The 27,213-nt window shown below is 42.1% G+C and overlaps 1 long non-coding RNA gene across 3 annotated transcripts in view; it reads right to left on the reverse strand.

The window, feature by feature from the left end:
• LOC109285837 (uncharacterized) overlaps positions 1–25,996 on the reverse strand; it is a 59,135-nt gene extending 33,139 nt beyond the window's left edge. Inside the window, exon 1 of one of the 3 annotated variants that reach the window (XR_009462614.1) lies at positions 25,739–25,996. This is a non-coding gene — a long non-coding RNA (uncharacterized LOC109285837). Of the gene's footprint in view, positions 1–15,255; positions 15,451–25,738 lie in introns of those variants that run through there. The other 2 variants (XR_002093721.2, XR_009462613.1) reach the window with 2 other exon arrangements.
• Between the last annotated feature and the right edge of the window lie 1,217 nt (positions 25,997–27,213).

Raw genomic sequence — 27,213 nt, forward strand, 5'->3', positions numbered from 1 at the left:
TGCTGTCTTTCCTTTCTACACACTGCCTTCCTTACTAGCATAGTGATAGTTAAATATTCCTTTTAATAATGTTGCACAGATTTGTCGTGTTATCACAATGACCCCAATACAGTTGTAGATTTGAAGGGTTTTTGTAGCTGCAATAGACAAGACAGTGTATGCAAAACAAGGTTTTTAAAAAATTATTGGACCAACTGTATGGTTGGAAAGATATTAGACAAGTTTTTGGAATCATCAAAAATAAAAAGCTTACCAAATATGATAGGCTTTTGGTATTTCTTTTTATTTACTGACAAGGGTTTCTCTCTAGATTCTTATCTGTTTCCTTCCTATCAAATATATACCATGTAGAAAACAGAAATGTCTTATTATATTTATTCTCAGGGGCAGGGAGAGTTGCTGTTTATCCATTGAAAAAAAATAAAGACGTGCCCTCACCACAAAACAGAGAACAAATGCAAGTTTCCATTTGAGAGCACAGTTCGTGGGATTTGCTCCATCACAACAGCCATTTTGAATTAATTCATTAACTAGTCTATAACTTTCACTGTGCATTTAAGTGTAGTTCACAGAAAGTATGTTTGTGTTACAAAATATCTCACAGTAATCAATGAAGTCGCTACAGAGATGTTTTCAGAGCACAGGACTTGTGTGAGTTTTGAATACTGACTCCTGCTTTAGTCTTGGACAAGACAAGGAAGCAAGCCCCTGAAAGCAGGCATTTGGTGATATGATTCTGATTCAGAAGTAGTCCAGCCTTTACATGCTATTACTGAGGGACTCTTGCATGTCACTGTGTACTTGCAGGTGCCTCTAGCCTCTACCAGGTGAGTCACCTCACAACTTTTCATCAGCTTTCCAATCTGTAAAATGGGGATAAAATTATTTTATTCCACCCTTCCACGGGCAGTAGGGTTGTAAGGGTTCTTTAGCACTTGTAAAGTGCTCTGAAGATACAGAGCCGGATCTTGATCTTGTGTGTGTTGACATCTTGCCAGACTCTGGCCCAGAAAACACTATATAAATAGGACAGTAGATGTTATTTACATAGTAATCTGGATTCAGTTGCAGTGCTTAACACTTGTCATGATACCTTCTATGACCTTTATTTTTCACACAGTCATTTAATATGTTGCAGTAATGCAGCAGTCCTATGTTAATGTTCCCTACTATGCACAAATACATTACAAATAGCAAATTATTCTTGCTGATTTCAATAAAATAAAAATCAACTCTTATTTTCCTACCTCCACTCAACAGCAACTGCTGGTTGCTGATAGCTACATGGGACATATTTCCCTTTCAGGAAACAAATATTGTTTTATTTTGCAGAAAAAAACCCATATGCTGTAATGTCAGCTATAAAATACAGTAACTGGTCTACAGCAATACACTGAATTATGCACACCTAACTGTATTGAAGACTATAAATTCATCAGATGGTTCCGGCCAGGACTTGGTGGAGTGGAAGGGATTTGTCTCCCCCCCCGGGAGAACTGTCACCTTAGCTGAGATATCATTTGAGTGGTTGCTCTCCCGGGGCAGAAGAAGGAGAACTTGCTGAGTCTGTTTGTGATGTGCTTATCTATTATTGACATTCATATCCAGGAATAATTCAGGGAGTAAAAATAGAAAATACACCCACTTGAAACCTCTTTGGATCTCAAAATGACAAATTTTTGCTAGAGGAGAGAGACTGATTGTGCCACTGCCAGTCCAGTCCCCATGGGCAAATACTTGGCCATCCTGTGTGCTAAGATTTAGAAATGCACATGGTGCTGGGGATTTTCTGTTATAAAGCATATAAGAAAAGCTTAAGTGATAGTAATATTACTGACATGGAAATGCAGTCTTCTACTGAGTGACCAGCTATGGCTAATGCAAACTTAGAATACAGATGGTAACAAAAGCAACCTTTTTATTCTTTATTTATTATTTATTCTTCTTTGACCTATTACTTTTCCCTACTGATACCCTTCTCCTATTGTTCTTCCCTTCCAGCTGCTCTAAATAGTATAATCTGACTAATCATGGGTTTCCATGTCACACTTAACAGTCAGATGGGCTTAAATTATGTTTTTTATATATATTTAAAAAACTTGGAAATGGAGGGGGAAATAATCCAATATCAGCTCCTGTAAAAGAAAGAGAAAGTCAAAACCACCACCAGAGGCAACAGAAATTTGTTCTCAGGCAAAACAATCACTTTAACTGGAATTTTTGCCATGCTAGTGATGTTGGGGGGGGGGGGGTTCAATGTTATGATATTTACAATTATTTCTATTTCAATTATATGAGCATTGTCAGTTTTGAGGAATAAGGAAATTGGAAACTGTATCATATTCAACTAAAAAAAGATGCTGTTATATTTAAAAAATGAGAAGGAAGACGTATCCTTGCTTTGGCTAATTAACAGTTTTTTTATTACTGAAGGTGACATACTTTTCAGAGCTTCTACTTTACTTTTCAGAGTTGAATACATTTATCAAATTTGGGTCAATAATCAGTTTCATTTTTATTTATACCCAGTTACCAATCAGATTCTCCTGCATTACTACCATTCTTCAGTATTGAGCTTCTACAGGAAAATGCTTTTGTGAGAAAGTTTCCACTGAAACTTTAAACAGCAAATGGAAACATTTCAACTGGTCCTAGATTTTGGAAAAATTATTTTTTCAGCACCAAATTTTGGGGCCAGATTTGACTTGATGGGGTCTTTAATCATAACCCAGAAAGTGATAGAGTGTAAGGCAGTTGCACATACATGTCAGCAGGATCAGCTTCATGAGGATGCAGAGGTTTTTTACTGAACTAACATAACAGAAGGGTGTGGCAATTCAGATGCCAATGCAACAATTATTTCAGCCTATGATCCTCCGTGTTAATATAAATAAGCACTCGTTACAAAAACTCTGAACTCAAATCTTTTTCCTTGGAGGTCATTGGCAAAACTCAGATTGACTTAAGTGGGAAAGAACCAGGTTTGGGGATAGAAATGATGGATAATTAGCACATGCTAAGTTGAATTGATATGGATGAACTTGATTATTTAGTTTTCAAGAAAAGAAAATAATGGCACACAAATCCACAAGGAAGGAAGTGTCTTTGGTTGTTTTTTGTTATTATTTTTTATGCTAAGAAGTGGGTCACTTGGTGTGTGCATAAGCAAAGAAGATAAATGGCTGAAAGAGGAATGAATTTTCCATAACCTGATTAAAGGATAAGGCTGGCTCCTAGGAGAATGGTACACTGCTTAATGATTTTGCTGCTGTTGTTCTTAATGTGGCTAATGTTTGCTGTTTAAGAAAATCAAGAAAAATGTTAAAAGGTTTCTTCAAAAGGGAGTTGTCAGACAAGGAGGAGAGACAGCCTCATTCAGCCAGAGATTTCTCCCCCTAGCAAACTGAGAGAATAAAGGAACGCTCCACAGCAAAGCCACTTAGAATGTGTCTACACCACTCATGGGTACATCCTACTCCCAATCACTTATCCCAGCTCCAGAAAAGTAACGGGGTAGCCATCTGAGGGCATCCTCTATGGCTGCTCTCAAGGATGCCCAAGGCATAGATCTTATGAATGGCCACACAGGAGACACCTTGAAGAGGCTTCACCACCACATTTCTGCATTGGGTATGGGCGAGCGGGAGCAGGGTGGTCTGATTTTCTCTAGAACGGAACATGGAAGAGTGGTATGGAAGCAGTTTAGACCAGTGGTGCTCAAAGATGGCCCATGGGGCCGCATCAGATCTGCAGAGCTGAGTCATTTGACCTGTGGGACTTCCCACAGGTCTGGAAATTTGGAAGTGGGAGAGCAGTGCTAACATTAATTGCTGTGGCTGTGGGAGTCTCACAGTAATAAACCATTCCCTCATTGCTAAATTTCTAAACCTTTAGAAACCCCATGGGCCAGATGACATGGTCTCACATACCAGATTGTTGTGACAGTGTGTGGCCCAAACCTGGCACATGGCCATGGAACTGGTACATAGCCCTGGACCTAGTTTGTTGGGAGAGACATCAGTTCCTGGCTCTGGACCTGGTTCCATAGCCAGATCCAGTGTGTGATGTGATGTCAGACCCAACACATAGCCCCAGATCTGGTTCACGGGACTGATTTGCAGGCCAGATCCAGTGCAAAGAATCAGTCCTCTTATCTGGCCTGTGTGCGGGAAAGGTTGAGCACAGTTTAGATGTGCCCTTAGAAATTCAAGTCCTGCCTTGAGTCTTGCTCCATTCTGCCCGAGAGTTGCATAAAGTTACTGAAGTCCTAGGTTTACAGGACTGCCTTTCAGCTGGGGGTAAAGACTGGCCCAGTATTTGTGCAGGGATACTTGGAAATGAGCAGGTAGTCTAACAAATAGAGTTGCTTGACTTCAGGAATGTCTGCAGCCCTCATTTGCAAAAGGGGATCCAGTTCTTCCATACTTTTCCCCACATTCTTGCCCACCGAGGAAATATCCATCCAGGCTGATCTGCCTGCTGCCAGCCAGTTTATATGGCCCACTAGGTTTAACAAGCCCCACTTACTGTGCTCAGCCCGGTTCATTTCTCAGCTATGCTGGCAGATCCTATGTGTTTCCATTATAATGTCTGTTGCTTTGACAATGACTTGAGACTAGACTTAGTATATTAGCATATTTAGTTATCATTTTGGCATGCTGCCAATATTTTCCTGTGCAATGCAAGCAAGAGGAGGAAATGGCAATTATTAATGGTTTATAGCAGCAACGGCTCAACAACATTTTGTGAGACAAAGAGAAGGTGCTTCCCTTGTCTGAGAGCTTTCTCTGTGCCAAATGCCAAGTCTGCTGCAAAAAGGTAAGAAGAAGAAACCACAAGAAACCTTTATCATGGAAGACTTCAGGCAACCAAAACATGGATTTGTATAGGAAGGTTTGGATAGGGATGATCCTGTCTGAGGCAGGGGGTTAGCATAGATGACCTCTCAAAGCCCCTTCCAGCTCTGCTTCTCAATGATAGCATACTATTAGGTAATAGTAATAATAATAATAATATAATAGACTTATTTCCCTAGTATAACTCAGTAACTTTCACCAGACTTGCACCATGGATTAATTTGGTCCAATTTGCTTATGGGTAACACTTCTCAAAAGTCTGCATCTTCTTGTGAAAGATGTAACACTTTCTCCTGAAACCTAGTTACATCTCATCTGGCCATTGCCATAACATCACAAAGCTAGTCTTTGTTAGCTTAAATCCTTTTTACATCAGTAGCTACTCTAGTTCCCATAACAACAGAATACATTTAGAAACTCATTCTCTCCAATTCTTTGCTTTGTGTAAGATCTTTTGCTTGCACTCAACAGAAGCTTGCAATATAGCAAGGGGTTTATGAAAACCTGAAAGCTTATATATTTTAATACGAGTCAATCTAATGAGAAGTATTTAACTACTATATTTAACACCCACACCCATCTTCAGGTAAACTTAGCAAAGCAGCAATATTTCAAGTGTCTGTGTTTTCCCTGTGTTTACATCTCTGCAGTCCATGATTGCTGTACATTAACAGCATTTTCTAATTAAGATATGAAATACTCATTTTTTTGTGCATGTCCTCTTAGATTCTAATAAATTTATTTCATGTTTATGAAAACACAGAGCCATACCAAAGTTGGCTAGCCCAGCAAGGTTTATCTTCAGCCTATAGCTCTTTCCCCGAATTCAATACTGCAGGCACAATTTAATGCAAACCCAATTTATGACTTAATGCTCCAGGGACCATAGTGGGAGATTGTTACATTATTCTTTTCTAATCCTATTTGTGTTTTAATTTGCTAAGTCTGTAATGAGGTGCATGCCTTGAATAGATTTAAGATCTTTCACATTGGTTTTGACTTTGTTTAATATAATAGATTGTACAGTTTTCATTCAGAACTGAGGTGCTCAGGTCAGTATTATCTCTTCATTTTCAGAACTAGAGTGAATAAAATTATGCTATGAAAGTAATTGTATCTCATGTTTCCCTGTTTATAACTTAACGGTTTATTTCCTTTTATAATTTTCTCTTATAATATTTGAGGTCACGGAAATCAGTTCTCAGTGGACACTAGCTTACCTGTTCTAAATTACTCTGAAAGTAATTCAGAAAATAAAAACCTTATTAATAAATGGTAGGATCCACCAGTTTTTTATATTATTGTTCTTTGATATTTTTTTTAATGCTTACCATCCTATTGCAGAATTAAATGCGGGGACAAAACCTCAGATATTAAGTCAGATGGTGCAAATCAACATGGCTCTAGTTAAGCCAATGATTTATACTAATTTATACTAACTGAGAGTCTCCCCTATATACATCAAAAATATTTAGTCTTAAAGCTACTGTCAATAATCAGAGCTTCTACTAGATCTAGATAGAGAATGGAAATTTCTTTTCAAGCGAATTTCTAAACTAAATTTGTTCTCATATTGATTTGTAACTGAAGACCCAAATTCTAAAAAAAAAATTTTTTTTAATTCAGTTCAGGTCAATAAAAAACACAGCTCATTTTGATTTTGACAGAAGATAGCACTTGACCCAAAGAGTTATTTTGAAAGAAAAAAACCTGCATTGTTTAATGCCAAAAATATAAAAATTGGACATTCTCTTATTTTTTGACCCCTTCCCTCCTTTTTTTTCTTGGTCAGGAACAGATTTTAAGCCAAATTGACATGACTTCACAGAGCCATTTCATTTTGATGAAGCTGCATTTTTCTGGCATAGAATAGTCTGTCAAAGTTTTCCTCCTCATTTCTAGTTACTACATCACCCAGCTCCATATGGTATGTCCTTGTCTGTCCACGTGAGAATAAAAGCCAATTAAAATCAGGCTTTCTGGTCCAAATGCACAGAGAGAGACATTTTGAATTTTTCTGAATATTCCCACTGGAAGTATCTTTGTTGTGTTGCTGTTTGTCAGAAAACAGCAGTCAGATCTTGGAATAAATTCAGCATCCTCGAACAGGAAGGCACAAGGGGCTTGCTGTGACCAAGAACTGACCAGGTGATACTTCCACTGCAGCTGTCCTTTGAGTGTTACTTTATAGAGCGGCAGCTCTAACTGTCACCGGGCAGGGGGAGGGAGCACCGCCAACAAAGTTACAATTAGGATGTATCCTGATTAAGTGCACCCATGACATGGGCAGCTTCCAGTTAGCAACGTCCCTCAGCTAGAGGAATGGTTTTGGAGGCTTGTCAGCAGTATAAATTCCCTTCCTGGATAACTTTATGGCATTGGATCTCTGTCCTTGGGCTGGTGGATAGTAGAGTAGGTCAGGGAACTTATGCATACATATTAGCCACTGGCTGGAAATGCGAGGTAATTTTTTTTGCCAGCAAAGGCCCCTCCTCCTATAAAGGCTAGCATGTTGAAGGATTGCTGCACCTAAGAGAAACACTACTGGAACAGCAGGAACCACAATTTGTTCTTCAAGAGTGAAACCTTGCTTATCAACTTATTTTTTCAAATTAATTTTCCATTAATTCCAAGAAGTTTTTATGTAGTCTTAAAACTGGTGAATCAAAAGGAGAAGCAAATCTTGCAACTAGTACTATCATAAAACAAATTCCAATATAGGGGACGATCTGGGAAACAGACAGTGGAGCGGACTACTAAAACAATATAAAATATGGGAATCTATCATTATACTTCAAACTTTAAACTAATTTCTAAATGTAATAATGCATAAATTATGGAGTTCTTATGTAACACCCACACACACTTAGGTTTTGCATGGCAAAGTGGGTGCTTTTGGATGTGTGTGTGTGTGTGTGTGTGTGTGTGTGTGTGCGTGCGTGCGCGCGCATGTGTGTTTTAAAGTGGGCAAGATGGCCCCTGCTGTTTTGGCCAGCTATGTAAAATCCTCTGGCCTAATTGGCCAGAGGAATCAGAAGATTCTCCAGGCAGGCTGAGTACGAGAGAGGCTGGAGCATGGCAATCGGACAGGGCCTGGCACGGTTTGAGCCATAAGAACAACTCAACTAGGGTTGTTTTTTTCTCTCTTTTTTCCTGGGACTGCTAAGAGCTGCACAGCTGAATTGGGAACCAGAAAAAAATTCTCCCCAGGGTGGGGGTCTCCCCCATCTTTGCTGGAGAGGTTGGCGAAAGCAATGTGAAGGGAAACCCTCGGGTACTGGGAGAGAAAGTCTGTCTCAAAGTTTGAGACCCCCGTTTCCTTCTTCTTTCTATTTTTTTCTCTTGAATGGGGTAATACCGTGGGAGTGTTAATCTGGTCAGGAATGGGGTCCTGGCAATTACTGGCCAGATGGGCCTGGCCCCCTCTGCTTTGTAACTGTAGTGTCTCAGTAGAGTGGTGTAGCTGAGACCAGATGTCCAGACTGCAGCCATAAGTCTGGGCCCTTTTTGTTGTTTCACAGCTTAGCTGTTTCACAGCTTGCATTTCAGCTTAGCTGTGTGGCTAAGCCCCACCCATGTTTGGCTGACAGATTTGGGCCAGGGTGGAGCCTGGCATGGTTTGAGCCACGGTGAAACCTGGCACTTGTATACTGCCTCAGTGCAGTATAGGCCTGGCTGGCTTTTGCTGCCCAGTCCAGGCCCACTGAAATAGGTCTGGGCCTCCTTTTGTCCCTTTTGTAGTGTATGCCCCAACCAAGCAGTGTGGACAGGCACTAGTTGTAGTTCATGCCCAAGCCAAGATAGGCCTGATCTTTTCTCCAAGTTCTTTTGCAGCTTTGTGCCCACCACAGCTGGGATTGGGACTAGGAATTTTGGGGTGCGGTATGCTGATGAAAGCTGCAGTTAACCTCGCAAAGCTACCATGCAGAAGTGGAGGTCGGCGCTCCACCATTTCTCCAGAAGCAATGAGGGGCCCCGGCAACGCAGAAGGACCCAGGCTCTCAGGCAGCTCCCCATGGTGCAGTGAACCCCAGGAGCAATTCATAGGACTCTCCAGTGTGGCCCCCCCCCCCTCTAGCCAGTTGCTGAAAGGCAGGTATAGGGGTGCAGGCCCACAAAACAACCCTTTAGGGAGCCCCAAGTCTCAGACTTCCTGGACATGGGTGAAGCCTCCCCAAAAGCATGCCACCTATTGACCTTGCTTTGCAGTTAATAATGTTTTTAAATTATACTTAGTGTTTTCTTTTGGTTTTTTGCCTTTATTTTCTGTAATAATTTTTTTTTTTGTGTTGACACTGCTTGCGAGGAGAGGGTTTTGTATATGCAGGATGCCCCAGCAAATTTAGTGTTCCCAGATTTCTGGGTAGGGGCTTGAGCCACTGGTATAATTTATAGGGTATCCCAAAATGTGAACCTAACTCTTATTGTTGCTGACTGGTGCCCAGCTGAAGGGTTACATTTACATCAAATTTGCAGCTAGGGATAGTTAAATGACTTCAATTTAGTGCAGCAGAGAAACATTTTGTGCCTTATTTTTAATTTAGATGAGCCTAAAATGACTTCAAGCTCTTTTAGTGTGTTAAGGGGTGGCTTGCTAGGGTGAGGGGGCACAGTAGTTAAGGCATCTTACTACATTTCCAGAGACATGAAAGTGAGCCATGCTCTGGATGCATGCCAAAGGATGCCTATGCCATCCTAGCTGTAAAGGACTAGATACTGAGGGAAAGGCAGGGGAGTCAAAGATGGACAGATGTGATGCTGGCCACATCATTTCCTTGTCTGCAATTGATTACAGAAACTGGTATGTCTTAACTATGCCAGGTAAGTGGGCCAATGGTCAGTAACTTTGTCTTGCAGTGGATTCAGATCTTTGGCTCTGAGCCAGTGCTGGTTCCAGAATGGATCTGTGACTAGAAAGGGCCTGTTTTCCATTTAAATGCAATTGAAATCTTGCAAGTACTCATGAAATTTGGTTCATGGTAAAAATGTCATAAGAACAGCTGATAACAATAAAGTTATGACAATTTTGTGCTGAACCTGTGCAAGAACAGCTGAGGAGACTTCAGCACCATTCAGCGATAACCTGATCATATTCCTGTTTCAGTCTTGAACACTGTCCCAGAAAATCTGGGATATACCTAATTTATAGCCTACAACCATCTTTTTATTTATTTCAGGTGGTTGAAAGGAAGAAGAAAAATCAAATGCCACACACACTCTTATTAGAACAGTCTCCCTTGTCCAGAGGAGTAAGCTTGATGGTCTGTGGAATAAAATAATCTGAGACTGAGCATGATATGGATTTGGGACGATATCCATAAGAGTTCAAGTGGTACACAGATTTAAAAGGTTGAAGAACAGATAACTTATTTATTGTGCTCTTCAAACCCCTCTTATGGTATTGCATTGTACTCATATAACATTTGCACTCCTACCTTTTGGTTGGTCTAACGTGCAAATCTACCTTGACTTCTATTTGACTTCAGACTAATATGGCTAATTACATATCACTCCTACCCTTAACAGGCTTAACTCTCCAGTCATGACTCAAGAAAAGCTCCCTTCAGTTTAAACAAAAGTTTTGTTTGAGTAAGGACAAGTGAATTGAGCCCTAAATCGATTCTAAACAGACCAGCCCAAGTAAAATCTATGAAAATGTTAGCATTAGCTGTGTGTGTATGTGTGTGTGTAGTTTCCTTTTGACACAGCATAACGTTTGAAATTAAGTGAGACTTTTACAGCTTCTCACAAGTTCTAAATGTTCTGTTTTACAACGTTTAAAGCACTGATTTGCAGTGTTCTCATTTTCAATAGTTTTCTTGGTCTTCCGTGGCTTATTTCTTATCCCTCTACTGCTCCATTCTTATCCGGTCTATTTCTTCTTTTGCCTTGAGATCAAGCCTCTGCTTTTTTGCTTTCAAACATCATAGATCTTCCAGTTTCTAGTGTAAAGCAGTCAGCACTCTGAAAACCACTGGCCCATTAATGTTCCTGACACTATCACTTTGAGTATGGGTGTGTGACAGTGTCCTCTTCAAGCACTGTATAGAAGTACCTCTCTGTTAATCCCCAAAGCATCTGTTGAGAGGGCTTATGGGGAAGGAGCTGGCTATTGGATCAATCCATGGTAGCAGTCCTAAAACACCACATGCAATTTGACTTCAGTGGCACTATACACCTGCTTGCAGATAAGCATGTACTTAAGCAGCCTGCTAGATCCAGATCCAATTACTCAATACTTTGTAGGTTGGGTCCCCTACTGTTCTCATCAAAACTCAGTTGCTCAGGCTTTATGCATGGAACACTGATTTTGGCTTGTTTGCCTCAGGGAAGTAATTCAGTTGATAATTTGCTTGCAATTGCCTATTACCTCTGTCCCCATCTCCTGTGTGGTACAAAACGTGTTGCTGAGTTGAGATCTGTATAAGTGATTTTTTGCCCAAGACATTCTCTGTCCCTTAAGCTATCTTTAAAGGGATATCATGATCATCAGAATCTGAATCTCTACAATATGTCTGCACAGTGCCTACCACAATGGATCTCTGATCTAGCTTCAGCTCTCAGGCTGAGATCAAATAAAGGAAAGAGGTACCTAAAGTGGCGTTTAGGTGGAATTTTGTGTCTAAATCTGATTTTGAGACCTCTGCAAACCTCTGCTTAGATTTGCCTAACCTTGAAGATACCTCAACTTCATAAGTGCCTCCTTGTTTGACTATGAGGTGGTTAGGATCAGAAACAAGAGTCTAACTTTGACTCTCCTTTTGATGGACAAACAGCATTTGCACAGCTAGCTTTAGCTTTGTAAATTACATTTTCAGTCACTTAGGCAGTTTTAGATGCTGCTTCCCCATATGCAACTTGCTAGGTCCTTCAAAGGAAAACCTCCTCCACCCCCACCTGTTTAGCCAAATAAACTAATAGTTCAAATACTTGCCTAGAGATAGGGAGATCCATATTTTAGGCTATCCTCAACCAACAGGGATTCAAACCCACTGAGCTAACTGCCAGGTCATGGACTAGGTATTACCAAAAGAATTTCCACCTGTTCTGTTGAATCTGGCCTATTGTGCAACCAAGAAGAGATGGTATGTGTGGCTGGAAAGAAAGCAGAAAATGTGTGCGACTGGAAACAGAGCAAATGAGAGAGAGTGTGGCTCAGTCAGAAGGATGCTGCTCTGGAAAGGAGGGAGCCCCTGGCTTCCAGCCCTGCCCCCAATGGTGCTTTTGCACTTTGAATTTAATATTCATTGGATGGAATGAGTAAATAGCAATGAGATACCTTCAGTCCCATTGAGATATGGGCCAGACCTCAGGTTCCACCTGTTTCAGGGCTGTGTCTATCTCATAAATCTCAGCTCTCCCACTTCCTGGGCAACTACTCTAAGTCAGAGGTATCCGTTTTGCAGCCTGCAGGCAAGATCTAGCCCACAGAGCCCCCTAATCTGGACCCCAGTGTTGCCCCCTGTTGACTGCAACACTGCATTGGACCAGCCCTGCATGCAGGGCCTGGGACATGTGCTGCCCACAGCACTCACTGGGGTCAGTCCCAGGCTGTGCCACTCACACTGATCACTGGGGCTGGGTCCCGGGCTGTACCACATGCAGCACCTGCTTGGGTCAACATCCTGGACCAAGCTGGGCAGGTGCTGCATGCTCTGGATCAGGCATGTAGGGGGGAGCAGGGTGTCCATAGGACCCGATTTGGCCCAGGGACCAACCCCATCCCACTCATCCAGCCTGAGGGACCAAATGGGTTTAACAATCTTGCTTTAACCCACAGCCTATATAAGGAAGGTGGCACTACCCCATCTCCAGTCCCCTTTTCAAACAAAGCAGCAGCTGCCACTGAACTTTGTGTCAAGTTTGATCCTGTTAGGTGTTCTCTGCAAACACCTACCAGGAATATAGTTAGAAGACTGTCTATTTCGTGGCTGTGATTGGACTTAGACATGAACCAGAGGATGGGCTGTTCAGAACTATCAAAATGGGGCAGTACCTAGTGCACAGAGGCACAGCTCAGTACATTTGGGGAATTTTAAGGTTAAACAAGGAGGTGCTTCTGGAGTTCAGGTGCCTTCAGGGCTAGACAGCAGCAGGGTGGGGATTTGGAGGATTATTACTTTGAGCTTAAGTGCTTAAATGCCAAGTTCCACTTCAGGAACCTAAACCTAGTCTGTTAAGCATCACACCACCTAACTTTTAGGTACCTGGCTCTCCCAGCTAAATCCACAGACTCCTAAGCTTGGGTACTGAGATGCCCAACAAAATAATGACTTGTCACTTGTTGAGAGGAAAAAGTGCTCCTGCTGTTGCCTTAGAATATACATATAGGAATCCTCCTTTTTATCAGGAAATACAGATTAAAGAGCTGTAACAAATTTGTGACCATGTAGGAATTCACAGCTGTCACTATACTGCCACACTGAGACAGTGAAGTTAGAACACAAAAGTACAGAAACCTCTCACACTTCAGCTAAAAGAGAATCTTATTAGCTGATAACTCCATTAGCCCTAAGAAACACATAGGAACAACTTGAGCTCTTCCCTGCGGAGGGGAGTAGTGCACATACAGACTCTCCATTTCATTACAGTATTTTCACACACTCTTTAGACCAATACTGGGAATCTTTCACCTGCAGTTCACAATATTTGATATCACTTTAAGAGCTCACCAGAGCACTTTTAAATAAGAAAGACAGGCATGAAAGCCCTTAGGACTCTGAGAGAGAAATATATGATGCCTACAAACCAAAATGTGGAAGATAAGTCATATAATGACTACAAGTTAAAAATTGTGGAAAGAATCAGGCTATTTTTTGCATATGATTATTATCCAGTCTTAAGTATATTTTTCCTAGAACAATTAAATATTTGTTACTGTTCCTTAGAGCCAAAAATCCCCATTTCCACACAAATGATATCATATATTTGCATTTGCTTGCTTATATCTCAGCATATTGGGGTGTATATAGGTGTTATAATTTTATAATACCAGTCTATATGATGTAGCTGACCATATAATGGGAATGGGGGTAAACTAGCCAGCTGTTAGTTTCTTTTAGAAAGCTTGACCTATGTTAGCTGACCATTATTATGGCATTGGCATATATTAGCCAAAATAATACTTTAACACTTTTTTAGTACCAGACTATATGTTCTGTTATAAGGAATAGCAAATGTTTAATCATAAATATTTTAATGGCTTCAGGGATTCATGGTATTCAATGACCGTGTTAAATGATAATAATCACATCTGGTTTATTACTATAGTAATTCAGCAGCTTCTCTTCAGTAGTTATTTTTTATTATATGTGCTGTGCTACTGTCATGGTCATTTATAGCTGTAATATTTTAAAGTGGCTCATTTGTTTGTTTAAGGACAGTTTCACAATATATTTCTGTATTAATATACATTTTGTACTATTATTTTCAAGCTGCCACTGGAAAATTGATCCTTAGACTGTTAGGACGAGAGAGGCTGGGAGTTGCACAGAGTGCCAGCATAGAAAGCAAGTGCCAGAGCAGATGGGCACTGTACTGGTCTCCACTGGGACTATAACTGCTGCTGAGTTTTATTCATAAATGAAGGGGTTCATTAGGAAATAGTTAACTAATAATAAACATGAGGGAGGACTTTAGCTATGGAGAATACATACAGCACTAGGAAAAGAGAATAGTAAAAGACAATCACATCGCAATAGATATGTCCATTTTACAACACACCCTGGATAACTCTCTAATTTTTGGTGCAGTGTTGCACTTAGAATTTTAACTATAAAGAGAAAGAAGAATGGGCTGATCATTTTATTTAGGTACTTCTGAGGTCGGACATACTCCCACTCATGTGAGTAGTCTTATTAATCTTAATGGGACCATTCATGAAAATACAAGTTTGCAGGGTCAGACCATACATCAGGACAAATGGGAAGGAACTCACAGGAGTTGGGCATCACATGGGACCGCTAGATAGTAAATAACTTCCCCTAAGCTATTTTCCACCCAGCATTTTTCAGTATGATAAAACACTAAGTTACGAAGTATGCTATGCTTTTTTATAATCGCATGTATCCAGAGAAAGTCAACATAGATTAATCATCACAAAAGGAGTTGTTCTTTGAGGGTGAGGATCACCAAATGTAGAAATCGCTCACAAGACCCTACTTGCACTGCTTCAACTCTCTGTTAGGAGCCAGCTCCTGGTTTTGTATAAGCCAACTGGAAAATATGCATTGACTTCAGTGGAAGCAGAAATTGGCCCTATTGATTGAAATCAGAGCATAAACAATCCAACCTTAGTTACTAACTTGCAAACACAAGCGAGAGAGAGAGAGAGAGAGAGAGAGAGAGAGAGAGAGAGAGAGAGAAGGTGATCAAGAGAGAGTGGTACACAAAGGGTTACCTTTCTGCTTTTTTCTCTCCCTCCTCCTGCCCTTATGGACCTAGTGAAGGAAGCTGTTTAGTTCAGCAAAAACTCTCCACTATCCCACCACACAGGATGTATTGAATTGTTGTATCTAAAGTTCAGAGGAAACTAAGGACAATTATTAGTGCTTCTTTCCTGTTCCATTTTCTCTTCCTCCTGATTGGTTGGCTGAATGAGGGTAAATGTCTTTTATAGCTATGAATGATGAATGACTCTGAAATAATCTGTAACCAGAAGTGCCGACTGACATGTTGCTGATTTAACTGACATACAGGGTTATGTTTGTATAGTCACTTAAATAAACATGTGTTAGACTGGAGCCAGCTACACCAGCACTTCTTTGCTTCCTACTCCCCCCTCCCCCCATTTATCACTAAAAATAACAATAATGATGTGATCTTCCTATCATTCATTCATTAAATTAATTAATTCAAATACAGTTTTAAATGTTTCTCCACTGCTGTGGGTACTTTGTAGAGCACTTAGGACACATTATCAGAAAACAAAATAAATCCTCAATAAATAAACTCATCAACCGTGCTTCTTCAAACCAGCCTTCCCTTTATCCAACCATTATGTTCTCAGATCTGAAACCAACCTTTTCCCACATGTCCATAAAAGTAGATGGGCCCTGTTTCATGACCAGAAGTACAACGGAGCTGTTGTTGGGAAAGGTGGCATATAAATCTAATAAATAAATAAAATAAATAAACAGATCTGAGATCTTGCAAGTGGGAGACAAAAGAAATTCCTTGCAGAAAATTTGGTAAATAGCCACCTTTTACTTTTTTTTAACCCCTTTATGCCTTTTTCTGTAACTGAATCCAGTCCCTCTATAAAATGTTAGGTCTTCTTTCATTGCTATCTATCATTTTATGGTTCTTTGTAGGTAAGATTTCCGAGGCAATTTTTTTAGTGGAAATTTAAGAATGCATGTACATCTATTTGGCTGTTTTAAAACCCACATATATACCATCAAAATGCATGATTATATGAAAAAAATAAAGCAGTGGTTCTCAACCTTTTTAGACTCAAGGCACCTGCCCATAACTTTTACAAATTAAGCAGCACCCCATTTCAAAAACTAATTTCTGTATTACAGTGCTTACTTCTTTGTACAAAAACTGGGCTGTGGGGATGGGAGGAAAGAGGCGTGGTCAGGCAGAAACAAGCCTGCATTTACTTTCTCATGCACTATCCACATCACCCTTCTAAAGATCTGTCAGTACTTAAATTGAGAATCACTAAAATAGAGGCACAACTGCCCTTTTTGATGTGTGAATGAGAAAGGGCTTCAAAACTATTATTTAAGTGTAGATAATATACTCCTTTCCTCAAAAAGTTCAAGGGCACCCAAATTTAGGATCCTAGGATGGCTCATCATAGAACTAAACCTTAATTGGAAGATTCTGGTAGATTTGGGGCTACATTTTGGCAATTCAGCTATGAAAAGAGTATTCAGATTTGAGCCCATATCTAATGCAAGTTTAGGATTTTTGTAGTCATCAATGGATCTGTTTGCAAATGCAGTGACTACATTACTCCATATAAAAATGAACTGCCTTCTAATTTAAGAATTCTAGAAACTGAGGACACTAGTTATTTATTATTCATGCATCCATTGTGCATTTATGTCTGAGTAATCTATGCCTTACTTCACAATAGCCATATACAGAATTTCAGGAAGTACAAAAAAAAACCTCTACCTGAATCAGAAAGAGCCTGTAGTTACAATAATACAAGTACAGACTCATAATTAAGAACCACTGCTACCATAAAGAATTTTTAAATATTCTAGGTTAGTGTCAGTGATAGATAAGGTGAACATACATCCTGGATTGGCCGGGACCCCCGATTTCACAGGCTGTCCCAGCGTCCTGGCCAGTTGGTGTAAAATGAAGTTAAAGTCCCAAATTCAGCTGCTGTAGGCAGAGGCAAAGGCTGCTGCTGGCTGCAGTGCCTGGCTTGGCTCCTGCTGAGCAGCAGCTAGGGACAAGAGATTAGGCTTAGCTGGACTATGCTCCTCCTGGCTGGAGTGGGGATCAGCTGGAGTGGTGCAGGCCAGGGCTCGGGCTCGAGCTCCTGTGAGGGGCGAGCAGGGGTGACCGCCCACTGCTGGCAGCTTTGTGCCTTGCCATTGTAGCTACTGCCATGGCCCAGGCTGTGCTTGGTGGCTCAGGGTGGCTGCTGGTGGAGAGGAGGAGAGGCTGTTCCCAGCCAGGTCCAGCTTCTGCATGCAGGGGGTAGAGGCTGGCTGTAGGTCTCCACACTGTCCCACTCCACCAGGGCTCCTGGCACCCACAAGATTACGGGGGGTGTGCATATGTGCATGTAAACAGTGCCAGTGCCTCCTATTCTGGATTCCTTTAACCATAATATAGTCACTTGTAATGACAGCAGGGAATCGTAGCTCCCCACTATAACTCTTAATGCTTTGCAGGAAGTGTTCTGAGTTACAGTAAATGCCGCGTTATCCAGCACCTTAGAAACCGGCATGCTCCATTAACTGAAATGCCAGTCAACACAGCAAAAGCGAAACTGGAAGTGCCCACCGTGGTACTTCCGGTTTCGCCGAGCCCCCATGGTCCAGGGCAAAGCAGCCTGCATGGGGCCCCCCTCCCCGTCCCCCAGCACACTGACACCAGGGAGGGGCAGCGGCACACCAGACGCAGAGGGAGGGCTGGCAGCCCGCAAAGGCAAAGACTCCTGTTTGGGCCTCTCAGGTGACCAGCATACTTGGTTATCCAGCACCCCCCATTCCCCATAGGTGTCGGATAACAAAGCTTTTGCTATACAATGATCCCCCCAAACCAAACACAAGTTCACTGTTGGGTCCAGGGGGGAGGGGGAGTTGGGGAACCAGCTGCAGGTTTCCCTTAGCAATGCTCCCCCACAAGGCAGGGCACTTCTTTTAGAATGGGGGCAGTGGTGAAAAGAGGGAGAGAGCTTGTTCTAGGGCAGGGGCAGGCAACTATTTTGGGTGGAGGGCCGCTTACCAAGTTTTGCCAAGCTGTCAAGGGCCGTATGGGTAGCCCTGCCTCTTCACAGGTGCCCTGCCCCTGGTCAACGTCTTGTGACTGGAAGTCCTTCCCCCTATCCCAGGGGTGGGCAAAATATGGCCTGCAGGCCAGATTCAGCCTGCCAGACCATTCTATCTGGCTCATGGGGCCCCTAAAAAAATTTAGAAAATATTTATCTGCTCCTGGTTGCCTTTCAAAGCTGACAGGAGCCAGGGGCAGTAGGACCTAGAAGGACCCATACCACAACACAGTAGCCCATCCCCGTCCCATCCCCAGCCATTTCCCTGCCTTCCTGCCCCTGCGCTGCTCCAGCACCATGTGGCTCCTAGCCGCAACACCAGACTGGGGAGGATGGGACCATGCTGGTAGGGCTGTGTGTGTGTGTGTGTGTGTGTGTGTGTAAGGAGGGGCTTTGTGTGTATGCATGCGTGTGTTCATAGGGTGAGTCCCACATGCACACCCCACCATACACATGCACCCTCGCCCCCCTTGCTCTGCCATACACGCAGACCACCACACCCATACCCCCTCACACACCCTAGCCACCCTCCCCCCACACACATCCCTTGACAAATCCCATATCCACCCACACCCCACATATCCCCACACACACCCACATGCTCCCTCACCCCACACCCACACACCCACACTCACACCCTCTCCCACACTCCACATACCCACACACCCACAGCCCCCCCACAAACCTATACCCACCCCCTACCCCCCACAATATACAAGAGTAAGACTTAATTTTAAGTTATTATATACAACCACCTCTATATACACTACACAAACACCTGTAAACCAGGACAAAAAAAAATTGAAATCAAATCAAGGCATGTTTTAGATGTTCACTTTTTCTAATATAATTTGGTATTTTTCTGGTTCCAAGATAGCAAAATCCCTTGCTGAAAGGAGTACTTCTGGGGGGCAAGGGGAGGGACGTCTAGTGGCAAAGGTCAGGAGATAGGGAGAAGGACTTCCAGTCACAAGATGTTGACCAGGGGGCAGGGCACCTGTCAAGGGGTGGGGCTACCCATGCGGCACTTGACATCTTGCCAAAACTTGGTAAGCGGCCCTCCACCTGAAGTAATTGCCTGCCCCTGCACTTGGGTGGATGGGGGTTTGTGGGTGGATATGGGATTTGTCAGGGGAGGTGTGTGTGGGGAGGGTGGCTAGGGTGTGTAAGCAGGTATGGGTGTGGTGGTCTGCATGTATGGCAGTGCAAGGGGGGCAAGAGTGCATGTGTATGGTGGGGTGTGCATGTGGGACTCACCCTATGAATACACACACACATGCACACACAGCCCCTCCCAACACACACACACACACACACACACACACACACACACAGCCCCTCCTTACACCCACACCTCAGTGCTGTGGCTGGGAGCCACATGGTGCTGGAGCAGCACAGGGGCAGGAAGGCAGGGAAATGGCTGGGGATAGGACAGGGATTGGCTGCTGCATCATGCTGAGGCTCCTTCTGGGTCCTACTGCCACCAGCTCCTGTCAGCTGACAGGCAACCTGTCCTGTCAACAGGCTGACAGGAGCAGATAAACATTTTCTAAATTTTTTAGGGGCCGTGTGGGCCAGACAGAATGGCCTGGTGGGCCGAATTCAGCCCGTGGGCTGTATTTTGCCCACCCTTGTTCTAGGGGTTCCCCAGCCAGCACTGGAACGGGGAAGCGTTGACTGGAGTCCCACCCCCCAGCACCAACTGAAAAAACCCTAGACTGAACACCCTCTTCTCCCTTTCCCCCCCTCCCATTCTGAAAACAGCTTCACGGCTGGGAAGCAGGCAGACAGAAGTTACAGAAGATTCTATGTTTTGAAATGTCTTCATCTGAACCCTCATACAATAAGGGTTCAGATTTTTATTGGATCAGACCCTTTTAAAGCACTTTGCATCTGTGCACTTCTGTTCAGTCATAGCTGTAGAGCACTTTCAGGGACCAGATCAGGTGAAAATTGTCACTTCTGTCTGCAACTTCAGTGACCCATGAGGGGTTCCTTCCAGTGGTCCTATGATTCACCACTATGTAACTCAATGGAATTGCATAGTAACAAATAAGCCCCCTTCACCCCTGTCTGCATTGTCCTACCCAGTACAGAAGAGCCATAACTGAGTAACAAAGAGCACATATGGATTCTGCATTATTCTGACTGTGGAATACAGGCAAACTCTGTAGCCTTCTCTTTTTTATTTCACAGCCTCATCTACGTATTATCATCACAAAGGGTATCCTAATCTGGGCCTACTTTAAGTAATCATGAAAGGGCTATACCATATGGTAAGATGAAAGATATGCTTGGCAGGTGAGATAAACTACAAGGTTTTCCAGTGACCAATGAATCCTCAGAGACAGAGAGTCCATTTTGGATACTATTCACTGAGCAGGGCCAGTTTACTATTTACTGCCTACAGGCCAGTTGCAAGTTTCCAAAGCTTTTATCTTCTTACCCAAAACACCCATTTCTAATAAGCATATTAAAAATAAGGAAAACCATAAAAAATTCACATGGTGGAGTTCACCTCATATATGCTGAATTCGAAAGGATGGAAGAGAATAAATCTCTATGGCCATTTCTGAAATTGTAAAGCCTTAAATTTTAATTTAATTTTAATTTAATTGACTACTTCAATATGGCATTTTTATCCTTCTGTTTCTTGCTAGCACAAGCCAATAGGATGGCTTATTAGTTACTTCCTGAGCTTGTCAAAAGCTTGTTTAATAACATTGGCTTGGTTCTTGGAATGAGATTTGTTAGTTATCTTAGACCCCTTCTGTTGCCTGAATAAGGGCCTCTTGTGCTGGATAACTAAAGTATTACAGAGACATGACAGTAGCTACTGCTTTTAATATCTTGTCACTAAAGTGATGGATTTAGCACACCCCCAGCCTGGCTCTTTGGAGTCTGGAGAATATTCTCTGCCTGATTTCTATCAGGTTTAAGCAATGTTTTATTTGGGGCTTAAATTACATGACAGTACCCCTTTAAGGGAAAAAAGAAAATGGATATCCCCCGTCTATAAATTAGCTAGAACAAACAAACTAGTTGCTCAAACTTACTGTACTTGTGCCAGGAATCATAAACTAGCTAGCAATGTTTAAGAAAAGTAAAAATTGTTTTTCCTATCATGGAATAAACAGTCTCAGGGTTCTCTTCCTAACCACAAATGGCAAATGTATGCAACTCTAGGAGAACCAAATTCTGCTCACTTTCCAAATTCACTTAATCTCCAAGCCTAAGAGATTAATTAACTCAATGGGGAAGCCAATGCTCGAGTTAGAACTAAGGTGTTTTTGAAGCAAGTGCTCTTCTGTTCATGTAAAGCAGCAGCTCTGCTGAGACCAGCAGAAAATGCTGCAGTATTTAACCTAGATGCTCCCATTTTCTTTTTCCTACTTAAGTCAGAGTTCAGTCTTGAGTTTATGTACAGATACCCAAAGAATAGTTACTGGGGACAGATTTTAAGATTCTCTGAGTTGAAGAAAAAGCATTTATCTGCATCCAGAGGCAATTGTACAACTTCTAAATAAACCACAGTGCATGAACATATGCACTCATGAGCAGGCATATATGTAGCATGGGAAATGGGATTTTGTTCCTTTTTTGGATAGTGCTGATTTTCTGGAATATCACCCAAGCATTAAAATAATACATAAAACCAAGACCTCATTATTTCCAGGTTCTTATAATATAAAGCTGATGGTTTATTAGTTTATCACATACACTGTTCAAAAGAACTGGACAACTCAAAACATATAAAATAGTAGACAATGAAATATACTGCTTCAGGCTTCACATATGGCCAGCTTTTTCTGGCTACTCATGCACCGTCTAGCAGTTGAGGACAAAGTTCACAATACTAATAAGAGGGAACGATTCCCTTGAAGTAATGCATTCACATTTAAAGGCACATTCATCACAATACCACAGACATCTTCACAGATACATACAAGCAGTTATTAAAGAGGAGGCTGGGGTATCTGGTTGCAAATTCATTGTTGGACTACATCACAAGGGTTCCCACTCAGCTCTAAAAGACTCTATTATGCTGGGCTCAGATTTTCCTTCATGGCATCACCATATTTTTGCAGGTCAAACTGATTCACTCGGTGTCTTATACAAGCATAGCCTGGGGCATCTCTTGTAGTGAACCGCCTCCCCCCCAACCCCATGCCAAATGCTGCTGAATTATGTATGGTGGGTTTATGACATGAATCAGGGTTTAATGGGGACTGAACAGAGATCACCAAAATCATTTTGCTCAGGGCAAGAGTGAACTTTGTTTCAGGTCACACAGGTGAAAGACAAGAGTTTCCAAAGCCACTATTTCAACTGGAGCTTTAAGCATATCACTCTGTGAGAAAATGGAAATAGGGAAAAAAAAAACCCCCCTGCACTATACTACAGTTTGTCCAAGCTATTTTCTCCAGCTACCTCACTTCCTAAATACACATGACATATATTGTGTATAATCCTAAGGGTAAACGCTGTAGGGCCTGCCACAATGTAGAAAATAATGATTTACCTTTATAAAGTCTGAGCTAGCACAGAATATGGCAGATGTGATTTTTTTTCCCCTATAAATTCAATGATGAATAATATGTTAGTATTTCTATTTCTGTTTAGTACTTCTATTTTTCTCTCATGAAAATCAAGCCGAAATTCTCTGCATTCTTAAGGAGCCCTGAGGATTTCCCCTTGCTTAATAGTTTCCCCTACAGAAAAAATACCAATAAATAACATATATGTCCTTTCATATTTCTTGAATCTCAAAATGGGACAGGTTCCCCTCCCCTCCCTTGCTCTCCAGCACACACAGCTGTTTCTAGCTGGGTCTAGTGGCATGCAGTGATGAGCTTGGGGCTGTGGGACGGCCAGAGCTAACCAGATGAGTCAGGGGTGGCAGAGGAGGGAAACACCCATTTTAAACACTTGTCCTGGGCATCTTGTTGGTTTCTTCAAATGAATACTCCCCTGGTGGGAAGGTTTCAAAAAATGGGACAAAGGCCTTTGTTTGAAGAAAATGATGGGATGCTCATAGGCAGGGCTGGATTAACCCTTTAGTGGGCCCCAGGCAAAAAAGTCATGGGCCCCAGGCCAATTGAGACCCCCCTTCCCACCTGGGCACTGCCACCTGCAGATAGAGGGACTTGGAGCTGCCACTAGGAAGCAGCCACCACCATGGCAAGGCCAAGGGAAGGGAAAGGAAGGGAAGGGAAGGGAGGCAGATGGGTCCATTCGCACTGCCACTGTGGAGGGAAGGACCAGGGGCCCCTACAGCTCAGAGCCCTAGACATGTGCCTAGTTTGCCTATGTGTTAATCTGGTCCTGTTCACGGGCAGATCCTGGAGTAGGGGGGTTGCCACAGACCCCTTCAGCTGTATGATGTGTGATGCATGCACAGTTCTCTGTGCTCACCGGCTGGTCAGCACAGCACAGCTCTGAATCCCATGAATGAATGCTATTGCTGCTCAATTCCCCCCCCCCCCCTGCAATTGCCTGCCACCAAAATTGAGGCAAGCAGCAGCAGCATTCACCCCATTTGTTTCAGAGCTATGCTGACCCACCAGTGAGCTCAGATAATTCACTGTACATGTGCTGCACAGCCAAAGGGGAGTGGAACTGCACCCCCACATCCACACTGAAATCACTCCGGGGCGCTTGGGACAGGTGTTTAAAATGGGAACATCCCAGCAGAAGCAGGATGTATGGCCAGTCCTTTTATCTCCAGGGTTCTTCTCCTAAATCACTTGAGTCTCCCTATTATCTCTGGAGTGATTGAATTCCTAAAGGGGTCTGGACATCCCAACATAATTTCAAATGTATCCTGGACCCACTTCTGCTAGGACCTTGTCTCTCAACTGCATATTTTTTGATACCATGGTGATCCTGTAAATTAAGTTGATCCCTATTGATCAAGAATATTAAAATTACTCGCCATTCTTCAACAAGGGAAAAGGTTTTCTGCCCTCCAGAACCTGTTTGAAACCTGGGCCTTCTATTTACCCTAAAACTGTTTATAGTCTCCCAGGCTGTTTCCCAGAGATCTGCTGAATGAGATACTTGGATATCCACTCAAAACCAGTGCATCCTGAATTACAGCGTCTATCTGTGAGAGCCTTCTTATCACTCCCATGTTTATAGTTGCTCTTGCTATTGGGCTAACACTTTGGCAGCCTCCTCCCCATATGTTTTCTAGGGATTATGCAAAAAATGAAATAGAATTCTGCCCATGATAGTTTCTTCTCAGCTGTCCTCCAAAAATGGTATGATAACACACATTTTATTAAGAAGGCTCATAATACTATTTAACATATGTGCAGCCCAGTGTAGTAGTGAAAGTTTCCTGGGACACTTAACCATTGAACACAGAAACTTAACCAGCAACAGGGCAGCAAGGAGCATGCTAATTGTACAGTTGCGGCTGCCACATCAGCACCTGAGCCAAGATCTTCCAAGATATTCAGTCACCTAACACCCATTGAAATTAAAGATCTTTGAAGATCTACATCTTGCTTCCTGTGCTGGTACTATATACATGGAGATTTTCATGGAAATAGATGGCATGGCTCACGGCACATGCAACCCATGCGTTAAGGTAATAACTTGTACTCTTTTCAGATCAACTGTACCTGTGAATATGATGTGTATTTTCAGCACTCATGCAGGACAATGCTGAAGTTAACATGCTACCATTCTCCAGCATAGGTAGGACCTCTAAAAATCAACAGGCACCTGATCTGCCCACTAGCTACTTACCTGCCCCTGTAAGATGGATGTAGCTTTTGAAAAATCTGACCCACCAAGTTTATTAATCTATTAAGCGGGTATGAAATATTACTGATAGAGAAGTTGTTAATGTTAATACAGTAGCTTGAGTTCCTTGGAAGTTAATTACTCAACAAACGGAAAGAAAGGTGTTATCCTGAGCGCTCTTCCTGACAGAGTTGTTCTTACACCTGTATCACTAAAGAAGGCAGAACTAGTGGCACCTTAAAGATAACTCAGAGAAGCATAAACTTTCATAGGAGATGGCCTTCTTCATAACATCACATGAAGAAGGCTGGTGCCTATGAAAGCTTATGTTTCATTGAACCAGCCTCCAAGATGCAACCCTGTCCTCTCTTCCTCCTGACTTCAGTCTAACACAGCTAACTACCTCTCCGTATCATTAAAATAAATGGGAAAAATACTAATTAAAGTACAGATTAAATGTGTAAGTTCCATGGATTTTTTTTTTCTAAATTCTTCTCTCTCTCACTCTTTTTCATTTTTTTCTGGGCTCTTGCCTGCTTCTGACATCACTTTTCTCAGCTCTTAATGCTTGTCTTATTGTATTATGGAAAATCTGTTTCAGTACCAAATATATGTATTATACACACACAAAAACACACAGGTATATACATGTCTGATAATCACTGACCTTTTAGCATTCCTCCTAAGTTTGATATATTTCCATCCCTTTTGGGGCTCCCACTCCTTGTGAATTTATCCAGTCAGACTTGAAAAGCAGCAGTTCAGCATGAATTTCACGCACCTTGAGTTCAACTCATGAGATGTTTGCCTTTAAGTTTAGGATAAGACCCACCCCCACAATTCATGGCATGCCCTCCAGTAGTTGTTTTTCTGATGAAAACAATCCCTTTTAAAGTAAGCATAAGATCTCTCAGTTTCTCTCTTCCCTGTGCCTTTATTTCCCACCCTACTCTTGACATTTTTCCCATGGAAGCATTAAACCCATAGAATACTGAGAATGTAAAATCCTTTTTCTACAGTAAATAGTTACTGCTGGGGCCAAATGAAAAAAAAAAAGAAAACTGGCTTGTGTGGATATCTTGTGGCTTTCCCACCGAGATCGTACACAGGAAGCAGGCTTTGAACCCTGTGACTGATATGTGTTGCTGGAGTTTGGTCAAGAGAACAGATGTGTATTATAGTCCCAATATGACCGTGAAGAAACATTTTTAATACCTTTAAAAGGTGCAAAATTGACCAATTTTACCAAGCCAATTTGCCACATTACCTTAGTCATAAACATTGAGAGCTATCATTTTCATCCCCGGGGCATAGAAACTGGGTAGCATGGAAAGCCAAGCTCAGCTGAATAATTAGTATTTAGCTGTACAGAAAAAAAATGTATAGCAAAAAGTTCCAGCTGCATATCAATGCCTCAAACTATTTGCCACAGCCAGAACCAAGTGATTTTCTTTTTTTTCCCCCTTCTAATAGTCCCTACCAATCAGCAGAAAACATCAACATACATTTCAAAGGGTCCTTCAAACAGACAGCAGAAGAGATTGACAGCTAAGTGAAGTTTTGTGGACATGTAGAGCATTGCTAAGAAGTTTGTTTGCTTTCTGCTATTTGAAAATCAGGGTTTAGTCAGATTTTGTTTTGTTTTGGGCTTTATTAAAATGACAGCAGTATATAAAAGATAGCTGTGTATTATAGTTTTCATGGGTGCTGGTTGTAGCCGAGTTGGTTTAAGGACACAGGCAGACAAGGTTCTTTGGGTAAATGTGATATCATATTTACCCAAAGAACCTTGTCTGCTTATAATTTTTCATAACTTTCTAATGTATTATGCTCTTTATAGGGTGTGCGTGTGGAAGGAATATATAGTGTGTGCGGATATACACACATATATACCACAGAAGCACAGAAAGTTAGGTTTGGAAGGGAGCTCAGGACGCACTGCTGAAAGCTGAACAGTCCTTTACTAGATCATCCCAGCCAAGGCTTTGTTTAGCTGGGTCTTAAAATCCTCCAAGGATGGAGATTCCACAACCTCTCTGGCTAACTTGTTCCAGTGTTTTACTACCCTCCTAGTGAAGGTTTTTCCTAATATCCAACCTAAATTTATCTTGCTGCAACTTGACACAGTTGCTCCTCATTCTG

Source organism: Alligator mississippiensis, chromosome 5 (genome assembly GCF_030867095.1).
Source record: "Alligator mississippiensis isolate rAllMis1 chromosome 5, rAllMis1, whole genome shotgun sequence".
Lineage (NCBI taxonomy): Eukaryota > Metazoa > Chordata > Crocodylia > Alligatoridae > Alligator > Alligator mississippiensis.